At 47.3% G+C, this 21,173-nt stretch overlaps 1 long non-coding RNA gene across 1 annotated transcript; it reads right to left on the bottom strand.

Moving 5' to 3' along the window:
- Positions 1-8,789: 8,789 nt before the first annotated feature.
- LOC131506085 (uncharacterized) lies at positions 8,790-9,778 on the bottom strand. The gene is made up of 2 exons (XR_009258724.1): positions 9,479-9,778; positions 8,790-8,927 (listed from the first exon to the last, which is right to left on the bottom strand). It is a non-coding gene; the product is annotated as an uncharacterized LOC131506085 (long non-coding RNA).
- Positions 9,779-21,173: the final 11,395 nt, after the last annotated feature.

Genomic DNA, 21,173 nt, shown 5'->3' with positions numbered 1-21,173 from the left:
GCCACCCAGGCACCCCTGAGTCTCTTTTCTTTTAAAGTTATGACTGAGTTTGAATTTTCTTAACTCTTCACTAAAACACACACAACAGTAGACAGACAAGTGTAATAAACTTTTGTCTACCCATCGCACAGCCTCAATTGCTGTTAGCTCAGGATCAGTCTTGTTTTATCTGTTCCTTTGCTAACTTGTCCCCATTCTATGTTATTTGAAACAAATGCTGGACGTACATCATGTTACCTGTAAAAATGTCAGTTTGAATCCCTAAAAGATAATAATTCTTCAAAAAACCCACAAAAAACTACAGTACCATGATCAACAATAATTCCTTCACATTATTAACTATATACTTCACGTTTACATATCCAGTTATTTGAACATTGAATTTTGGTAAATATTTTTCTGATCTACTGTGTTGATTAAATGTGTTTTTCTACTTCAATTTGTTAGTGTACTTTTATAGATTTTCTTATGTTGAGCCATTCTACCCTGAGCTGAAGTCAGACACCTAACCAACTGAACCACCCAGGCACTTTGAACCATTTTATTTTTAAATCACTAAGATAAACATAAATTTATGTAAATTATATATATTATAATTATATAAATCATATAGAATTTATATAAATTATATATTTAAATAATAATATATTATATATAATATATATTATACATAAATATATAACTTATACACGCACACACACACACAGGTGGGGGAGGGGCAGGGAGAGAGGGAGATATAGGATCCAAAGCAGGCTCTGCACTGTCAGCACAGAGCCCGATGTGGGGTTCAAACCCACAAACCATGAGATCATGACCTGAGTTGAAGTCAGAGGCTTAACTGACTGAGCCATCCAGGCGCCTTTAAAGTTTAGATTCTTATAAAGTGAGTTGGGCAGCTGTATTTATTAGGGTAAAAGCCAAGCTCCTATAATCAAAACACCACTCAGGGATGCTTGGGTGGCTCAGTGGGTTAAAACATCCGACTCTTGATTTAATATGACTAATCTAATCTAATATGATAAGTGTCGTGATTATAAAAAGAGGAAATTAGGACACAGACACACCAAAGGGAGAATACCAGGTGAACATGAAGACAGAGATTGGCCATGGAACACCACAGATTTCCAGCAAAGTATAGGAATCCAGGAGAGAGGGAGAAAAGAGATATTTTCTCATATAACTCTCAGAAGGAACCAATTCTGATGACACCTTGATCTTGGACTTTTACTCTCCTTCTACTGTGAGAGAATACATCTCTGTTCCTTCAGCAAAACAGTTTGTGGTACTTTGTTACAGCAGCCCTAGGGAACTAATATACTGAGTGACAGAATGTAGCACAGCACTTGTGCTTATAACTGAAGGTGAGAATGCAGTCATACAGCCGTACCTAGTTTTGAGGCAGGCTGAGAAATATAGCCGTAGGTGGGTAACCTATGCTCTGCAAAAAATCTTATCAGAAGAAGGATTTAGGAGGACAACTGCCACAGGAACTGAAAACATTTGTTTAAGAGAGTTTACTTTAAACTCTGGGTGGCTCAATTAGTGGAGCATTTAACTCCTGATCTTGGGGTTGGGAGTTGGAGCCCCACATCCGGTACAGAGATTACTTTTTTATTTTTTATTTTATTATTTTTTTAATGTTTATTTATTTTTGAGAGATAGAGAAAGAGAGACAAAGCATGAGTGGGGGAGGGGCTGAGAGAGAGGGAGACACAGAATCCTAGGCAGGCTCCAGGCTCTGGGCTCTGGGCTGTCGGCACAGAGCCCGATGTGGGACTTGAACCCGTGAACCCCGAGATCATGACCTGAGCTGAAGTCAGACACTCAACCAACTGAGCTACCCAGGTGCCCCTACATTACTTTTTAAAAAATAGTTTATTTGTACCTTAAATGTTCAAGAAAATGAGTTTCTAATACCATCTAGACCAGATATCTTTTAGAGTGAGAGGCCTTTGATTATCACTTCAAAAATTTTAATAGTTCATTTAGACTGTAGTTATTTTTACACCAATTTTGGTAATTTATTTATATCTAGAAAATTATCCATTTTATCTGAGTTTTCAAATACATAAAGCTGTTTGCAGTGTTTTGAAAATTTTCTGTGTAAGTACAGACTGCATCTTTTTTTATTCTTATTATTGTTTGTTAGTGCATCTTTTTTCTTTTAATCTCAGGCTTGCTAGAGATTTGTCTGGCTTAATAATTTTCTCCCCAAGGGCCAGCATTTTACACTGATCCTTTCTGTTTTGTTTGTTTGTTTGTTTCATTAACATCTACTCTTTTCTTTTTAAAAATTTTATCTTTATTTGAAATCATACATACACATAAATTAAAAAGTTAAATATGGGGTGCCTGGGTGGCTCCGTTGGTTAATCAACAGCCAGGTCTTAATTTCAGCTTAGGTCATGATCTCAGAGTTCGTGAGTTCAAGCCCTGCATCAGGCTTTTGTCCTAACAGTGCAGAGCCTGCTTAGGATTCACTGTCTCCCTCTCTCTCTCTGCCCCTCCCTCCTTAAAAATAAATAAACTTGAAAAAAAAAGTTAAATAGTCCTATAAGACTTGTTATGAAAAAGAGAAGTCCCCTACTCCCTGCCTCTCATTTCCCGTTTTTCAAAGGCAAACTTTTTCAATTCTTTGAACTGGTTCTTTTGGTGTTTACCTCTATATTGCTAAATACTATGTTTATATTCCTGCTTCTTTATTTTTCAGCCGTAGGTATTATTTTCAGACTTCCTTCTATGGACACTAAGGCTTTAGCTCTCTTTCACTTCCTTCCCTCAACCACATACAGATCTTCTTTTGTCCCTTAATCCTGTCAATACCATAATTTTATCCAAAATATTTATATTATAACTCTGTTAACACTGAGCTATATTATCATGACTATGTTAGCCCTGAGCTGAGCCATGCAGTACATTATGATTAATTTTCCTTATCTGCACAAATTTTTGTTTTCCCAGGAGTTTATGATTGTCTTTCTTTTTCATTTGCTTAGTGTTCTATATTCATGTTACTAATTCAACCCCAGTTATGTAAATCCTCTCTCAATATGTCCAAACATTAAGTGGTCTATCAAATTTATTTTCCTGAGGAAATCTTTTCTGAAACATTCTGATCTGCTCCAATCTAGATCCGTTGATTTCTACATTTATTATGCAGCTATTATCCTGTTATCTCCTTTCATTGCCATCTTAAGAATTTTCATCTTTGGAGGGGGAGTTTATTTCTTGTCATCTATGCTTTCCTCTTTCTTAGTTTGTTTCCTTACTTTTGGTAGAACACATCTCCAGTATCTTCTTGAGAAAGGGTACTTAAGAGATACTTTAAAAATATTTCTTTGTACATCTAAAAATGGCTTTTTATCTACCCTTACATTGATTTTTACTTTGGCTGAGTATGGAGCTGTATGGTAGAAATAATTTTTTCTTTAGAATTTTGAGGGTATTGCTTCATTATCTTCTAGATTCCATTTTTGCTTTTGAGAAGTTTATTCATTCTGATTCCTTAAACAAATTTTTTTTTAAGTTCATTTATTTTGAGAGAGACAGAGACAGCGTGAGCAGGGGAGGGGCAGACAGAGAAGGTCTAAGAGAGAATCTTTTTTTTTTTTTAATTTTTTTCAACGTTTTTAATTTATTTTTGGGACAGAGAGAGACAGAGCATGAACGGGGAAGGGGCAGAGAGAGAGGGAGACACAGAATCGGAAACAGGCTCCAGGCTCCGAGCCATCAGCCCAGAGCCTGACGCGGGGCTCGAACTCACGGACCGCGAGATCGTGACCTGGCTGAAGTCGGACGCTTAACCGACTGCGCCACCCAGGCGCCCCATAAGAGAGAATCTTAAGCAGGTTCCCCACTGTTAGCACAGAGCCCAGAGGTGGGCTCGAACCCACGAAACTGGGAGATCATGACCTGAGCTGAAACCGAGAGACGGATGCTTAACTGAACGAGCCCTCTAGATTCCCCACCATTCTGATTCTTGATGCTGTGTATGTGACTGTTTTCCCCTCCCTTTGGGAGCTTCTAGGAGTTTTTCTTTATCCTTAATGTTTTAAAATTTCATTATGATGTGCCTTGCCCATTGGTCTATTGTTATGCTTTATGCTGTGTGTTAGGTGGACCCTTTCAGTTTGCACACTTGTATCTTTCAGCTCTAGGGATTTCTTGAATGATTTCTTTTGTTGAACTCCTTCCCTCAGTTTTCCCCAAGTTCTGTTTCTAGAAGTCCTATTATTTGAAGGTTGGGCTTTCTGGACTGTTCTTTAAATCTCTGATCCTTCTCTACTACTTTACAACTTTGAATTTTTTTTATCTATTTTATGGAAAAAAGTACTGTATCTCCAAACATAGCCAATAACCTTTATCAGTCAGGATTACAGAAACTAGTCTGGGGACTACAGGTAGAAAGGGAATTCACATAGGAATTGGGTGCTAAAAAAACTTAGGCAGGAACATCAGGAAATGTGCCTAATTTTCAGATTCACCACTGTAGCTGTGGCCTCAAGAGTAAGGAAATTGCTGTTACCACCCAGATGTCAGGGAACTGCAGGAAATTTCTGCTGGTATCATTCTTGTCTTGCAGCCCTGGGACAAGTGTGATGACTGGCAGGGGAATGCAGTCCAGCCAGACTCTGCACAAATTATGTCTGACCAAGCCTGAGCACCTGCTACCTCAGCTGGAGGAAGAAAATGACTTTAGGCTTTCTGTCTCTTCTCTCTCTCAAAAATAAACAAACATTTTAAAAAAAGAGAGGGGGGTGGCGCCTGAGTGGCTCAGTAGGTCAAGCGCCTGACTTTGGCTCAGGTCATGATCTCAAGGTTTGTGAGTTCGAGCCCAGCTTCAGGCTCTGTGCTGACAGCTCAGAGCCTGGAGCTTGCTTTGGATTCTGTGTCTCCCTCTCTCTCTGCCCCTCTCCACTTGCACTCTGTCTCTTCCTCTCTCTCTCAAAAATAGATAAACATTAAAAAAAATTAAAAAAAGAAAAGAAAATGACTTTAGGGTTTAATCTGCCTTCTGAAACTTTGATACCAGAATTTAGAAGGGGGTAGTAAGAATACTGACAGAAACAAACAAACATAAGAAATAAAAATAAACCATATGACCATTCTGTCCACTCTATTTCTTATAGATCTCCCTTAGATAGAGTCTTTCAGTCTATTTCATGTCTTAACTTGTCTTTTATTATTCTTCCCTCTTTGTCTCTTTGTACTGCATTTTGGATGATTTTCTTTTTTTTTTCTTTTTTTCTTTTCATTTTAATGTTTATTTAGTTTTGAGACAGAGACAGAGTGTGAACAGGGGAGGGTCAGAGAGAGAGGGAGACACAGAATCTGAAACAGGCTCCAGGCTCTGAGCTGTCAGCACGGAGCCCAACATGGGGCTCGAACCCACGAACTGTGAGATCATGACCTGAGCCAAAGTCAGACACTTAACCGACTGAGCCATCCAGGCACCCCTGGATGTTTTTCTTTATTATCTTCCAATTCATCATTTTTTTTTCTCTTTGACTATACTCAATCTTGAGTTTAGCCCAAATATTGATGCTTTAAAAAAATTCAATGGCTATTTTTTTGTATCTAAGATTTCCAGTTGGTTCCCTTTTTCCCCCTAATTGGTTCTTTTCTATGATCACTTGTTCTTGTTCCATTTCTACCAGTTTTCATCTAATACTTCTTGCTTATTTTTCATAAGCTTCATTTTTTAAAATGTGTTTCAGAATTTTGGTTTGCAGATCCATTTTGAAAGGCAGCTTTTGCCCCTCTCAATTCGTTTTTTGTCCTTTTTTTCCCTCTCCTCCTTCTGAATGTGCAGTTTGTAGTTTTGTACTTGCCTCCGCCAAATCTCCTAAGCTCCCCTCCCAGAACAAAACCTTATGTGTCGTTCCATGGCTCCTGCTTCTTCTGTGCTAGAATAATGCCAATGCAGATGTGGAGCTACTGGGCAGCTACTTGGCTTGGTTCTTCGTTGCAAGATGATCCTCTATTCCCGTCCCCTTACCTCATCCTACCCTGGCCCAGGGGATCTGGAAAGAGGAGCCCCAGTAGCTGACTGGTGGCCCCACTCTTAATCAGCCTGTTTTCATACACAGGAAAGCCATAATCAGGCCCTTGGTTTCAAGCCATGGATCTGACTCTGGTCCCCTGTCTCCCAGGAAAACATTTTTACAAGTAAACTTTTTAATTGAAGTATAACTTACATTACAGAAAAGCACACTAATCACAAGTGAGCAGCTGGAGACATTTTCACAAGTGAAGGCTCCTGTATAGCAAGGACCCAGATCAAGAAAGAGAACATCACCAGTCACTAGAAGTCCCCCTGGTGCTCTTGCCAGTCACTACCCTTTCAATGGTAACTATACTCCTGACTTTCATAACAAGAGAGGGGTGCCTGGGTGGCTCAGTTGGTAAAGTGTCCGACTTCCGCTCAGGTCATGATCTCCCTGTTTGTGGGTTCGGGCTCCGCAATGGGCTCTGTGCTGAGGCTCTGTGCTGACTGCTCAGAGCCTGGAGCCTGCTCTGGATTCTGTGTCTCCCTCTATCTCTGCCCCTCCCATGCTCATGCTCTGCTTGTCTCTGTCTCTCAATAATAAATAAATGTTTAAAAAAACTAAAACACACACACACACACACCACCACCACAACAACAAGAGAACTCTTAGTCTCCGGTACCCCACAGGAGCCTAGCTTGTGGCTACCACTGAGACCCAGAGCCCAGCAACGCCCTCAGTCATGGCTCCATGCGGTGACTTCTGTCTCTGTTGGGCTTCTAATTCACAGCAATAGTTGTCTTGTGTTTTGAGCCCAGCTTTGTGTGTTGGGTTATTTTAAAAAATGTTTTATTCATTACGGCTTTGTGGCTAGAGGAGAGAATTCAACACTCCATTTTTTAAAAATGGAGATATAATTGACATACATTACATTAGTTTCAGGTATACAACATAATGATTCAATATTTGTATATGTTGTGAAATGGTCATGATGATAAACTTAGTTAACATTTATCACCACACATAGTTAACAAATATTTTCTTCTTGTGATAAGAACTTTTAAGATTTACTCCCTCAGCAACTTTCAAATAGACAATACAATATTATTTTTTACATAATTTTTTCTAAGTTTATTTTATTAAAAATTTTTTAAATTTATTTTTTAACATTTATTTATTTTTGAGAGACAGAGAGAGACAGAGCGTGAGGGGGGAAGGGGCAGAGAGAGAGGGAGACACAGAATTTGAAGCAGGCACGAGGCTCTGAGCTGTCAGCACAGAGCCCGACGCGGGGCTCGAACTCACAGACTGTGAGATCATGACCTGAGCCGAAGTCAGATGCCTAACTGACTGAGCCACCCAGGCACCCCATCTAATTTTACTTATTTTTGAGAGAGACAGAGACAGCATGAGCAGGGGAAGAACAGAGAGAGGGAGAGAGAGAATCCCAAATAGGCCCCACACTGTCAGCACAGAACCTGATTTGGGACTTGAACTCACAAAACCATGAGATCATGACCTGAGCTGAAACCAAGAGTCAGACACTTAACTGACTGAGCCACCCAGATGCCCCGACAATACAGTATTATTAACTATAGTCACCATGCTGTACATTCCACTCCCAGTACTTGTCTTGTAACTGGAATTTTGTACCTTCTGACCTCCTTCCCCTATTTATCCTACCCCTCCCTCTGGCAGCCACCAATCTGTTGTCTGTATCTATGAGTCTGGTTTTTTTCAGAATCCACATGTAGGTGAAATCATACAGTATTTGTCTTTCTCCATGTAATTTACTGCAGTTAATAGACTGCCCTCAGGGTCCACCCATGTTGTCACAAACGGCAGGATTTCCTTCTTTTTTATAGCTGAATATATTCCATTGAATATACACCATAACTTCTTTATCCATTCACCCATGGATGGACGCTTAGTTGTTTCCATATCTTGGCTGTTGTAAATAACGCCGTGACGAATATGGGGGTGCAGGTATTTTTTCAATTTAGTGTTTTCCTTTCCTTCAGATAAGTACCCAGAGGTGGAGCTGCTGGATTGTAGGGTAGTTCTCTTTTGAGGAACCTCTATCCTGTTTTCCAAGTGGCTGCACTAACTGCACTATTCCATTTTGACTGGAAACCCAGCAGGACCTGTTTAGGGAACTCTCACTACTGGCTGGAGACCAGAGAAATGGTAGTAGACCAGCTGGGTTGAGTGGATGGGGGGCTTTGCATGCTTACTCATGAACCCAGACTTTGTCCTCTAAGTAGCTGATGATGGAAAACCGCATGCAGGCAAGTGGAATGATGTAGTTTATTTATTTATTTATTTATTTATTTATTTATTTATTTAGGGGGGGGGGCGGGCAGAGAGAGAAGGAGACAGAAAAGCCCAAGCAGGCTCCGCTCTGTCAGTGCGGAGCCCCATGTGGGGCTCGAACCCATGAACCGGGAGATCATGAACTGAACTGAAATCAAGAGTCTAACACTTAACTGACTGAGCCACCCAGATGCCCTCAACACACATGCAGTTTAGAAATACTTCTCTGGCTACACTGGAGAGGATGGGATGAGGAAGAGCCACACAAAGCCAGGGTTACCAGATAAGAGGGAATTCTGATAATGTGGATGAGACATGTCCAAGGCCCCGTGAAAGCCATAGTAGTGAAGGTGGGGAGACTGTAAAGATATGGTTGGGGTATAAATAGGAGATGGTGAATTGGATGGATGTCAAAGGTGATTTTTAGTTCCTGGAAAACAGGTGGAAGGTGGTGCAATTTGTTGAGCTTATGGAATGCAAGGGAAGGAGCAGGTTTGTAGGAATTCACTTTATTTCACAATTTTGTTAGTGGCTGGCTCTGCGTGTCTTCTCCCAAGGTTTTGGTCCTATGGATCACCCGACAGACAAGTGTTTTTGAGTCCCTGCTGATGAGTGCTGATGAGGAACCTGAGGAGATAGGGATGGCTAGGGTTGAGTTAGTGGATGGGGCTACCTTCAGCCTGGGGATCTTTAGAAGAGGCATTCTTCGGGGTTCCAGGCAATGTCAGTCCATAGGTTGGCATCTCCTGCTCAGAGGGGGTACCGGTGCCCAGATTCTCCCAAAACTTGGGCCCCTTTGAGGAAACTAGGGGATGGGAAGCAGAGAGAGCCAAGTGTATGGGAAATAAATAGAGACACATAGAGAAAGACAGACCCGGGCAGGAAATTCCTGTCTTTCCTTTCTTCTAGTTAGTCAGAATTCAGTTCTGTACTGCCTGACTAGAAACTTTGGCTCTTAAACTTTCTTTATTACCTGGAATCCAGCCTCCTACTGTCGATCTCCCCCACAGAGAGATCCACAGGAGGGGTGGATAATTGGATAAGTCAGTGGCTGGATACAAATGAGTCTGGGAGTTAGGAGGGTAAGTGTTGCCTTTTCCATGACCCTGCAGAAGATGTTTGGGAGGTCTACAATGTCTTCCCGCTCCTGCCCCTTCTCTGTCTCTCTCCCTCCTTACCCTCAACGTCTCCCTGAACTTCTAGTCCCCATCAGCTTTCCCGTTAGCCAGCCTGGCTGTGGCAGTCCTTCCCCTGCCCAGACTGTTATCTGACTTTCTGGCAGTCTGAGAAGGTTCCAGAAGCATGTCACTGGAGTCTGGAATTTCCGGAAGAGTCAGCTGAGACTCTGGAAGTTTACCCTGTGGAGGGCCAAGGCACAGAAGGCTGAGTGGGGAATAAGCTGGGACATATCCTTTATCTCTCTAGGCCCCATGCTAAGCTCTTATGGAGACAGATGTCGTAGTCTTGTTCATACTCTTATTCTCATTATTTGTTTTAGACAGCCACAGAATAGTAGGATGTTAGGAACTGTGAAATCATAATCCAACTCTTGCATTCCATACATGAGGCTCAGGGAGGTTCAATCACTTGCTCAAGGTCAAACCAGGAACATTTCACTTTGCTCTCCCCCTCCCCACCTTTGGGTCTCAAAGGGCTCAGGGTCAACATAGTGAGCTCTGTAGCAGCTCGCATTTTGCCGGTGGAGATGTTGACAACCTTTGTGGGGAGGGCTGAGAGCTCTTTGGTCCCACGAGGACAGCGGTATAAGATCTGAGTTTGAGGGTCTCACCAAAGTCTGGGGCCCTCACATTTCTCTGCAGCCATGAGCACAGGATGGGCTGCTTACATTCAGCGGGTCTCACTCCTGCAGGCCCCTGCACCTGGGATTGGAAGAATGAATAGGGACCTTGTTTGGTAGGAATTTCTTCCCTCTGCTGTTTGCTTTGGGCTTTTTCCCTCTCCATTCCTGGCTGCTAACCCAATATTTGGCTTTCTGTGAGCACTAAATATAATTCTTCATTTAACCCCCAGAATCATGGTTTCCTACCTGCTTCCCACGACCGGATCCACAGCCTGGAATGAAAACAGAACCCAAAGGGCATCAGCAACTCAGGGCTGGAGGGGGGTGGGCAGAGGTTCCGGGGAGGGGGAGGAGGAGCAGAGGCAGAGAGAGAGAGGGAGGGAGCCCTCACCCACACTAGACATCTCTCAGACATCCTGAGAAAGAGAGGGACAGGGGGAGGGAGGCAACTCATTGGGCTCTGTCCTGCTCCCTGCAACCAGGGCCCTGATTCTCTTCTCCCTCCCTAGAGGGAGGCCTGGTCCCCACCCTCAGCACCTCAGGGGACCCCAGCATTCTGGGGATCGGGAATAGTGAGGTGGAGTTTCCCACGCCTCTGGGCCAGAGAAGCCCTGCGGGATGGAGGCCCTCTGTACGTGCTCCCTACCTTCCTGCTCCCCTCACTGTGAACAGTCAAGGGCGCCACACAGCAGGCAAGAGCTAAATCAAACTGGGCAGTGGAAAATTCCCCTCTGGAGCCTCCCGGGAAGAGCTGAAGCAGCTGCTATTGACCTGGGCCTGTTAGGCACCTGGCTTTCAGGTCCCCCACCGGCTAAGTCCCCCAGCTGGGGAGGAGGCGGCTGAGCCGGGAGGGAGAGTCAGGAGCCCTGCTCCGGCTCCCCAGCACTGGCCCATGTTAATGACCGTTAAAACTCTCCTCTTAAATCAGAGGCGGTTTTCCAGATTTGGGAGCCCATGGCGGTACATTCCGTCTCCCTCTGGGTAAGCAGGAAAACAGGAGACAGAGCTTCCTAGCACCTGATTTACAGCCTTGGCGGATTTTTGACACACAAATCACTCTGGAGAGTGAGGCTCAATTATGGCTGTGCAGATGCGGCTGCTGCAGGAGTGCTTCCTGCCTGGAAGGGGAGGGCCAGCGCTCCGGTGAGGCCAGGCCGGACCTCGGGGAGTGGGAGCCTCCGCCCTGCCTGAAACACTGCCCACTGACCACTCCCAAGTGTGTCTGGCACCCCAGTGGGCCATGTTGGGGCCTGGAGTTGGCAGAGGATAGGTCAGACAGGGGGCACTTGGTTAAGCAGGCCATTCTGACCTTCCTCTGTCCTCTTGCCCTCTTCCTCGCTTGAACTGGATTTCATTTCTTTTGTCATTTTCATTTCTTCATTTCTTTGGGCACTGTGGTAGCTGCTGAGAAGGACACAGGACAATAATAATGATAATAATAATAATGCCCTGCTCTTAATGCCATAAGGAAGATGAGACAGGAATGCAAGTGCTGGCAACAAAAGGCAGAATGCAGTTAGTGCCACAAAACGGGTTACGGATAAGGGCCCTGGGGATTCAAAGATCTCTCCCCAGCTGGGTGGGGGGAGAAGGCTTCCCTGGGAGGATGTGGGTTTGTGGGGGGATTTCCTGAGGAACACCTGATCTAGAACTTTCCTCCCTGTTCCTCCACACCCCACCCCCAGCTAAAACTTGCCCAGAGCACCTGTTCCTTTTTACTCTTAGTGAAAGCCAGGTGTCAGGGTCTGCCCTTCTGTCCGGAGCCACTGGGTTTCTTCAAGGCAGACACCGGGCGGGGGTCATCCCTCCACCTGCCCCACTCCCAACACACATGGGCTCAGCTTTCCCTGTAAAGTGAGGAGTGCTTTGGGCATCACTTCAACTCTTACCTCTCGTGAGAGAGTCTTCCTGCAAGACTTCAGTGGATTTGGCTGACCTAACTGACTAGCTTTGGTTGTGGGGAAGGGAGTCTCCTTATCCACTTCCGCTCCCGGAACTGTGTGCGGGCTCTTTGGCCAGGGTGGTCTGCCACTTGGTGCTGGCTTCCCTGCCACTCCGCCCAACCCCACAGACAAAGGGAAGACTCCCCTCTTGCTCTTCATGGGATGTCGTATGGGTGCAGGTTACATCCCTGGCTGATCTGGGTGCTGGGGACACAAAAGATAAAGTAGAAGATCTCCCCACCTTTGAGGAAGTCACAGCCCATTAACATTTGGATGTTGCTTTCCAGATGACAAAGCACTAGGACTCCTGGGCTGCATCTGGCTTCCTTCACAGTGCTGGGAGGTGGCTTGGGAAGATGCCATTACTACTCTCCCTGTAGAGGCAGGTGATACAAAGCTGAAGTTCTGGGTGGTTGGCCCACATCTTGCCATTAACTGGGCGGGAGTAGGGAGGTGGGGTTGGGGCTTGCTTTCAAGTGCGACTCTTACTGCTGTGGTCTTGGGTTGTTTTCTCTCCCATAAAAGACCCACCTCACTGGGTTGTTGTAAAGATCAGATATGTGACATGGCATTTTCTGGTACACAGAAGACATACACCATAAGGTTAGTTTCCCTTTCCTGGGCATAGGAGCACATCGTATGATTATGTGAATCTCCCTGAACATTGACTCAGATGGAAGTTCTTGCTTCCACCTCTCTCCCCATCCCTTGCTTTGATTCTTTATGAGGCTGAGGGGAGGGAGGAGGGTGCTGCCCACAGGGCAGGAGAGAATTTGGGGCTTTATTAACATGGGAACTGCATCCTTGGTGCAGCCCAGTGGGCAGAGGGCTGGGCAAGCTGGTATCCTGCCCCGCCTGCTGGCAGAGGCAGCTTATGGATTTGGTGACAGACTCCTCCGAAGATATGAATGAAGCAATTGTGCGCTTGGTGTAGAAAAGATTCCAGATAGAGGAGATGTTTTCAATGGCAATATCCCCGAGATGGAGTATTTCACCGAGTCAGCACACAGAGTTATCGGCATCGGCTTCCCTTTGATGGTCCTCTGAGCACTTGTAAGCCTCCGAAGCTGTTCTTGGCACGGATGGACCGTGTCTGAAAGCTTTTATTCTCTTGTTCATTTTAATCACCCCTCCTACGTCCTGGGGGGTGGATTCCTAACTCACATTCTTGGACAATAAAGGCAACTAACGGAATCCCCGGTAGGTGAGGTTCCAAACCAGAAAACTGGACTCTCCTGGCTCAGCATTGGTTTAAGACATATCTGATGACCAGATTAAAAGAGGTCTCTGAGGATTTGAGGGGGTTTGTGGGAAGAAGCACCTCCCCTTCCCAACCTGCTTATCAGAGTTTAAGGGGACAGGTGAGGGCTGGCTGATGGCAGAGATGGATTTGCTTGGTGAATACTGGAGTTTTAAAAATCTTTTGCAAGTTGGCAGTGAGAGTGGGAGGCCAGAGTGGTGGAGGGCCCACAGAGGGTGTGTGCCCCAGGTTTATCAAATGTGAAGGGCAGCACCTTTGATGCTGATGAGAACACAAAGGGGCAACACTAAGCACGAACCAATCCTGGGGGACAGCCACAGAGCAGAGAATGGGGTGAGGGTGGGGGTGGAGGGTGAGATTTGGAAATTGGAGGAAGGGACAATGCTGGTCTGAAGACTTCAGGAGGAAATTACCTTCTCTTCCAAAGACTTAGAACTCTCTTCAATCTGGCCTTAGAATTCTTTTTTTGTTGTTGTTAATGTTTATTTATTTTTGAGAGAGCAAAAGCGGGGGGGGGGGAGGGGCGGAGAAAGGGGGACAGAGGATCCAAAGTGGGCTCTGCACCGGCAGCAGTGAGCCCAGTATGGTGCTTGAACTCACGAACCATGAACAGCGAGATCACGACCTGAGCCAAAGTCGGACGCTCAACCGACTGAGCCACCCAGGCGCCCCTGGCCTCAGAATTCTTAAGAAGGTACCCTTAAACCTGATTTTCTGGCATTGCCAGAGATAGCCTGGGGATTGCTGTGAGAATGAATAAGCTTGGCAGTGGAGATGACCTTCCCCACCACCACCCCAAGCCCCATGGCTCTCTAGGTGGCACCATGGCCTGTGGTAGTGTAAGTCAGGCCAGTGCCCTTTCATTGACACCACAGCCAGGCAGGGCACCATGGTGGCTCTTGGGGGGTGGGGAGTGAGGTCAGAAACAGAAACTGTAATTAAATCTTTTTTTACCTACCTTCACCCCCAGCAGGAAGTTATTCTTGGTGCTCAGTGAGGGGGAAGAAGGGGCGGAGTGTGAGCAAAAAAGGTCACTTTTGACCTTGTGGCCTTCCTGGTGATTGGGTGGAGGGGTTTTTAGATTGAAGAAGAGATTCCCTAGAGCATTTTCTGAAAATAACGATCAAGACCTTTGGTTTGACTCTTTCCAGGCTCTATTGCCACTTTGAGCCAGAAGGAAGGCCAGAGCACTGAACATTCATTGGCATTCTCTGGCTACCCCCAGCTCCCTGCTCCTCTCCCCTTGGACATCAGGGTTGAATGTGGACAATACTCTGGAGAGGCAAATGTCACACTCCTTGTGTGGGTGGGGGCAGGTGTGGCTGTGGTCGGCCAGGGGCTTGTGTTTTCCAGATTGGTGGCCGTGTTTTGGCCACTGTCTTGGAAACACGCTCCATCCACAGCTCCTCGTCCTCCTCCTCTTCCCCTGCAGTCAGACAAGGGTGGGAACGCCAGGCCAGAGGACGCTGAGCGAGAAAGCAGAGGGAGAGGATAGGTGTTTTGCCAGGGCTCCCCTTCCTGTCTCTCCTTCCAGGGGCTGTTGGGAAGAGCCATCCGTTCCTCCTGTGTGTTCTCCACCCGCCCCCCCCCCCCAGCCCCCCAGCCCTGTCCTCCCCCTGCTTCAAACTGAAGCCGAGGCCAAGGAAGCGTGGCCAAGAGTGCAGCTTGGTCTGGTCTCCTGCGGAAAGATTCTAGCATCTCCTGTTTAACAACAGCCTAAATGGACAAGGAATAGAATGTGGGGTTCAAGCTCTGGGAGCAGGGACTGCAAATGCTTCGCCTTCAAGAAGAAAAATGACTGGCCACTCAGGGAGCTGCCTTCAAATGAAGACTCAGGATCCTCTTCTGCATCAGCGGCTCTTTGGGGCAAAATTCTCTTCCACTGGCATTTCTCTCTGTTTCTCTGTCTCTGTCAAATCTCCATCTCATTGGAAGCATCTCTCTTTATTTCCTTCCTCTTGGAGCTCACCCTCTCCCTCCTCCCCACCCCACCTGTGGGGCCAGCTGGAGCTCCAAGCATTTCCCCGCACGTGCATATTCAATTTCCTTTCGGCAAATAAAAGTTAGTCATCCTGACCATGGCAGCGCGTGCTGACATCACTGGCATGTCCACAGAGATGAATGGATGGGCTGGACAGGGGAGGAGACTTCTGGCAGGGCCCCTATCCTGAATAGCGGCTGGGGCTGTCCAACCCTGCCCTCACATTCAGGATGCTTCCCCTCCTTACCCTTCACCTCTATCTGCTGCCCGTCCTGCTGCTGTTTTGTCCTCTTTGATGTTGCTCGCCCTGTCTTCTCTCCACCCCTTGGCCAGGGGGCCCCCCAGATGCCTGCAACAGCCTGGCCCCGGCTCTGGCAGCCTGCTCCCTTGCTCCTTCACTCCATCCCCAGGCTGAGGCCAGAGTCAATGTTTTATGCTTCACTGCGGCCATGCCACCCTCTGCTTGGAGGCCTACAAGGACTCCCACCATCTTCATGATGATGTCCAAGGGGCTCTGTGTGGCCCGTCTGCAGGCATTTGGTGTCGGCTACAACTCGTCATCTCTTGCCCCCTCCACCCAGTGGATTCTGCTTTTCCCCATTGGAGTGTGTTCTCAGCGTTGCCTCCAGATCTCTTTCTGCGAGACCCTCCCGCTGCCAGGCAGACCCCTGCCTCCCAGTGTGCGCAGCGTGCGGGTGTGTGCAGGCACCTACACATACACGTACACTCATGCACACACATACTATCTAATGCTTATGTGTGGTTTGCCTCCCTTCAGGGACTACAATTTCCAGGAAGAATTTCCAGATGATCCCCAGCCCTCAGGTACTACCATCCCACCTCATACAAAACACACAGGTTCAGTTTAGGTGTCCCTTGATCTCTCTCTTTTTTGCTGCTATTGGCCACTTTCTCCCTTTTGAAAACTCTCATCTGTGATGCCTTCCATTGTGATTGCCCGCAAACCCCCCCCCCCCCCAACATCTTTCTATTTTTGGTAAAACGATAATTACCCTGTTGTGGTTTTTTTTAAAGTTTTTGTTTTGTTTTGTTTTAAATTTTAAGTAATCTCTATGCCCAACATGGGGCTTGAACTTACAACTCTGAGATCAAGCTTTACATGCTTTACTGACTGAGCCAGCCAGGCACCCCCACCCTGTTTTTTATTTAAGGAATCTACTCCTCTGTCTATGTGTTCAGTGGAAAATCAGTTCTGTTCTGTGCTCTGAATCTGGGGAAAATGGTTTTGGCATAAGCTGGTCAGAGCCACAGGAGATGGTTCAGGGGTGGGAACGTGACCAAATTGAAGTCAATGGGCTTGGGAAAATGTTGTTGGTAGTTTCTGGGTAAGAAGTTTCCTTGCTCTTCCGGGAGATCTCTGGGTGTGTTGGTCTCTTTCTCCTGCACTTGGAGGAGGCAGTATGAAACCTGAAACCTAGGAGTCTGGGCACTTGGCACTGGAAGAAAGCTAATCCTGCAGAAAGCAGAGCTGACAGACTGAAAAGCTGGATCCTTGAAGCCTGTCGAGCAGCTGAATCATACTGAACCTGAAGCCAGTTTACATGGACATTTAAATCACTTTTATTATTTGGGCCAGTTTGAATCGGCTTTTTTGGTTACACGCAGGAAAGTCCTAATGCATTCACTTTCTTTCTCCCCTGATTTTTCTTCTCACTGGTCACTCCTTTCAATGTTTCCTGGGTCTCTCTCTTCCTTTCCCATGGATGATGTTCCATGGGGGTTTATCCTTGTTGTCATTTACAAACTGGATGATCTCAGTTACTTGTATGACTTCATTTGCCATTGTCTTCCAAACCTGCAACACCTGAGGTCCAGTTAGGACTGTCTAACAGCTTTCCAGGATCTTTTACATGTCCCGCAAATACTTCAAACTCAACAAGTTCAGAACTGAACTATTCATCATATTCCCCACAATCTTGTTCCTTGTCCATATTTCTTACCCTTGTTAACAGCTCAACTATCTCCCTGCTGACCAAGCCGGAAGCTGGGTGTCGTCTTCCTTCTTGGATAGCCCCACATGCACTTAGTCACTGCATCCGGTCCATTCTCCCCGCCTTAAATCTGTCCAATCTGCCCCTTCTGTCCTGTCCTAACCTCCACTGCTGTAGTTCACTGTCCATCAGCTCTCACCAGATACAGGTAGGGTCCTCCTACTCTGGCCACTGTCTAAAATGTAAATCTGGGGCACCTGGGTGGCTAAGTGGGTTAAGCGTCAGACTCTTGGTTTCAGCTCAGGTCATGATCTCACGGTTCGTGAGTTCAAGCCCTCTGTTGGGCTCTGTGCTGACAGAGGAGCTCGGAGCCTGCTTAGGATTGTCCCTCTCTCTTTCTCTGTCCCTCTCCCACTCGCACGCACATGTGCACGCACGCTCTCTCTCTCTCTCTCAAAATAAATGAATAAACATTTAAAAATAAATAAATAAAATTCAAATCTGACCATGCCTGCACTCTGCCCAAGGCAGAGGTGTTCTTTCACTTCTAAGCTCCAGCTCTCAGAACCATTGCTGTTCTAGGCCTTCCCATCTTCTGGAAGGTTCTGGGTCTTCTGGCCCTTTTCCCATGGCTCTTCCTCTATCTTTAGCTCTCACCCTCCTCACTCCCGTTTCACCAAACTCTTCTGTTCTTCAGGCTTAGGTCTCCACTGGAGTTTGCTGCCCCAGGCTAGCAGGAGACTTCCAGGCTGACGACCCCTTTCTCATCCCTGTCATGTTGCCCAGTTTTGAGTCTGTAAGCTCTTTGGGGGCTCAGGCATGAACTCGCAGCCCTTTCTATGGTGCCTCACACACAACAGATGACCTATATCCCAGTGTCTGTCCTTATTCCCCATCTCTGGCCATAAGCGAAGGGAGGGTGAATGTGTCTAAAGGGGACCAAGCACTGGGTCTTTAGTAAGTGCTCAGTAGGTGTCCAGCCAAGCCAGTCAATGAACAAATGAATGAGTGAGCTAGGGGCTTGGGCCTTGGAGCTTAGCCCCAGAAGCCTGCTACCTGCAGCACTGTCCTTGCTGTAGCAAGGGGATAACAGCCCCATGCAGCCCTGAGAGGAGCTTCTTCCACAACTTCTCCTCCTAAGGGCTTCCTGAGGCTGAATTATCCTCCAAAGCTTGGGTCATCGCAGGAGACGATTCCAGGTTGGAGCAGGAGGGAGAAGGGTGGGGGACCCTGGAGGTCAGCTGGCTGAAGGGTGGCAGCAGCAGGTGTGAAGAGGAACCCAGAGGCAGTAACCTCACTCCCAGGTCTATGAGGGAATTCTCAGGGCAGTTAAGACCTCTCTCTGATCCCAAGAATTCCCAGGAGAATCTTTTTTGCTGCTTTTGGGGCAGATGCAGAGAAACTTCCAGGCTACTAGGAAGCACGAGGCAGGTGAGCAGAGGCATGTGCTTAAGAGTCTCTGTCAGCTTTGGGGGCACGTGAGTGGCTCAGTCGGTCAAGCATCTGACTCTTGATTTCGGCTCAGGTCATGATCTCATGGTTTGTGAGTTTGAGCCCCGCATAGATAGGGCTCTGCACTGAGCACGATGCCCACTTGGGATTCTCTCTCTCTGCCTTTCCCCTGCTTGTGCGTGCTCTCTCTCAAAATAAATAAATGAAAAAAAAAAAAAAAAAAGAGTCTCTGGCTGCTTTTTGCTGCTCTCCCTCCTCCCCCAACCACATTCAAGTTCCTCTGCCCTCATTCTGCCAGGCCCAGCTCTGGCCACCTCCCTCCTGAGGCCTTCCTGGACCGCCAGCACGTGATCCGGGCTTCTGGGGGAGGGCAGCTCCATTCTGCTTTTAGGCAGGTCCTGAGGCCCAGCACTTGAATCCACAAGCCTACAGATTCAGAGTGGGAAGGCAGGTATGGGGAGCCTGCCGCTGATCAGCTGATGCCAGGGCAGCTGCAGCTGGCAAGAGGGCACAGGTTCTGAACTAGGAGTTCTGAATTCTGATGACAACCACTGATAATAACAACCACATGCTGGGAACTCACTATGATGCCTAATCCTCTTTCCAGCAGGCCTTCTTAATGAGGTCTCCTGTTCTGTGGAGCAGGCTGGGATTTCCAGTGAGAGCCTGAGGGCCCCTCCCTCCAGGCCCTCCTCTCCCCCACCTGCCCCTTTCTGCAGTAGGAGGGATCTGGGAGACAGCACAGCACCCTCCCCCCCATCCATGCCCTTACCCACTGTGAAATTGGGTTTGTTCCCTCCTTTAGTGGGGGCTTTGCTTTTCCAGTGCACCGGCAGGAAGGGGGACTCAGGGCCCAAGACGGTGTTTAGGACCAGCAGAGCTCAGCAAGCCACAGTTCAGAAGCTGCTTGGAGCAGGTCTGTCTGCTCTGTAGTCTCAAGACAGAGCCTCGGTGACCACACAGGGCTGCTCCCCTCAGAGGCAGTGGCGGCTGTTTTCCTGCCCGGGGCCTATCCTCGGGAGCACCCTGCCTTCCTCCTCCCCTCTCTCCTCCTGCCTTTACCAGGCTCCAAGCACCACCTTTTATGTCCCTGGAAGAAAGCTCACAGAATGACCATTTCTAGGGATATTTGCATTTTATTGGCGCTTCTCAAGCTCTTTAAGAAATGATATTGGTCGAATCTGACCGGTTGTTTTGAAGGAGACGAAAAGACAAGAAGGGCTCTCTCTTTCCTCTCTCCTTCCCTTCCTTCCCACTTTCCTTTCTTCCTTCCTTTGTCTTTCCATCCCTCCCTCCCTCCTTCCTTCCAGGGCTTACTTTGGGCTAGGCCCTGAGCTTGCCATGGGGATGCAAAGAGGTCTAAGACCTGGCTCTTGCCTTAAAGAAGCCCTCACTCTCACTCCATGCCATACCCCTAGCTTTAATAAAGGGCTGGTTTTCCCAGAGGAGGAGCGGGGCTTCTGCTGGAAATGAGGTTGGCAGGGATTTCTCTGTTTTTTTAGTTGGGCTCTGAGCCTTACATGGGCTCCCCCTGGGGTAGACTCATTGCTGGCAAACCAGGTCCTAGTCCCTGTTTGCTGTGGCTGAAGGCACCCAGCTGGCACCAGTAGTTTCCTTAGAGTTGGCTTTGTTATGGCTCGGATGACTGGACAGGGTTTGTAGCTGGATGCCTAGGCCAGGCCTGGTGGATGGACAGAAACGTGTAAATGTGGGAATGAACTACCATCACACTCACTCTGCACACCCAGAGCTGGGGGTGAGGGTGGGGGGGACACTTTTGGACATCCTCCCAGGGACATAGTGACACTTAGCTCTCAGCTCAGTGCTTTCTGGCTTTGGTGACATGGAAAAGGCCAGCAGGCTCCAGCAGTTTCCCTGAGCTGTTGTGGGCTGTGGCATCTTGTGTTCTGTAGCCTGAGTGGGGCCAGTGAAGCTAGTCTTTTCTCAGGGCCAGCCCTGCCAGCCCTTACAGCCCCCTGCTATCCCTACCCCATCGAGAGCCTGTCTTGTTCTGCATCTTGTTCCTGAAGAATTTTGCTCGCCATTGAGCCACAGGACCACCTAATTGCAGGGCCCAACACACAACGAAAACACAGAGCCTGTCATTAAAAAATTATTAAGAATCTCAAGATGGCAATAGCAGAGCATTAAGCCAGGTGTGGGGCCCTTCTAAGTGCCAGAAAGCCAGCCTGGGCTGTCCACTATTTCTTCTCAAAGGGACACTTTTGGGCCATCTCAGAAAACAACTCTAAATGAGAAGGTTCAGGCCCTGGTGACAGGTGACAGGGGAGTTAGTCCTGTCTGATACTCCCTAACTGCACCATGGGGACCAGGGACGAAAGGTAGTTTCCTTGGCTTTTCCTGTCTCCTGTGTTGTGAGTTTGCATGTCAGGGGGCCTGGGAAGGAGGGGGTGATGTGTATGTGCAGGGGGGCACACGTGTGGGGGCAATCTAAAGAAGGAATGGCCGTGTATACTTGGGGT

Source organism: Neofelis nebulosa, chromosome 3 (genome assembly GCF_028018385.1).
Source record: "Neofelis nebulosa isolate mNeoNeb1 chromosome 3, mNeoNeb1.pri, whole genome shotgun sequence".
NCBI classification, from domain to species: Eukaryota; Metazoa; Chordata; class Mammalia; order Carnivora; family Felidae; genus Neofelis; species Neofelis nebulosa.
This window is presented reverse-complemented; position numbering and strand designations above follow the sequence as displayed.